This window comes from Primulina huaijiensis, unplaced genomic scaffold (genome assembly GCF_012295235.1).
Source record: "Primulina huaijiensis isolate GDHJ02 unplaced genomic scaffold, ASM1229523v2 C13027797, whole genome shotgun sequence".
In the NCBI taxonomy this organism is placed as follows: Eukaryota; Viridiplantae; Streptophyta; class Magnoliopsida; order Lamiales; family Gesneriaceae; genus Primulina; species Primulina huaijiensis.
Window position 1 is genome coordinate 1 of NW_027341666.1, and position 381 is coordinate 381.

The 381-nt window shown below is 36.7% G+C and overlaps 1 long non-coding RNA gene across 1 annotated transcript; it reads right to left on the reverse strand.

Moving 5' to 3' along the window:
- On the reverse strand, positions 1-381 carry LOC140965384 (uncharacterized). The gene is made up of 3 exons (XR_012173052.1): positions 298-381; positions 105-163; positions 1-25 (listed from the first exon to the last, which is right to left on the reverse strand). It is a non-coding gene; the product is annotated as an uncharacterized lncRNA (long non-coding RNA).

Genomic DNA, 381 nt, shown 5'->3' on the forward strand with positions numbered 1-381 from the left:
ACAGCAGTTCTGTGCCTCAAAGAATCTGGCAACAAGAATAAAAAACCCCAATTAAAACGGACAAAGATTGCAGTAACGAACACCTAAATAAGCCAGTAAAAGACCTTGATGTGCCTGAAGGAAGAGGTTGTTTGCATCAAGGAGAGATTTTCCGTGCAACTGACTACAAAAGCAAAAGAAAGAAAAACAATCTTAAATAAAATGTATAATTGCAAGTTAGTGCACATATAAGTCAGAAATTAGAAAACAATTCCCCCAATAAATGAAGGAATAATAATAATAATAATAAAGGAGGACCTAAATGACGGGCGTTCAGCCTCTAAAACTCCCCATATCAGCTTTTCAGTATCAGTTACTGGTGCTGGGAGAGATCCCACTTTA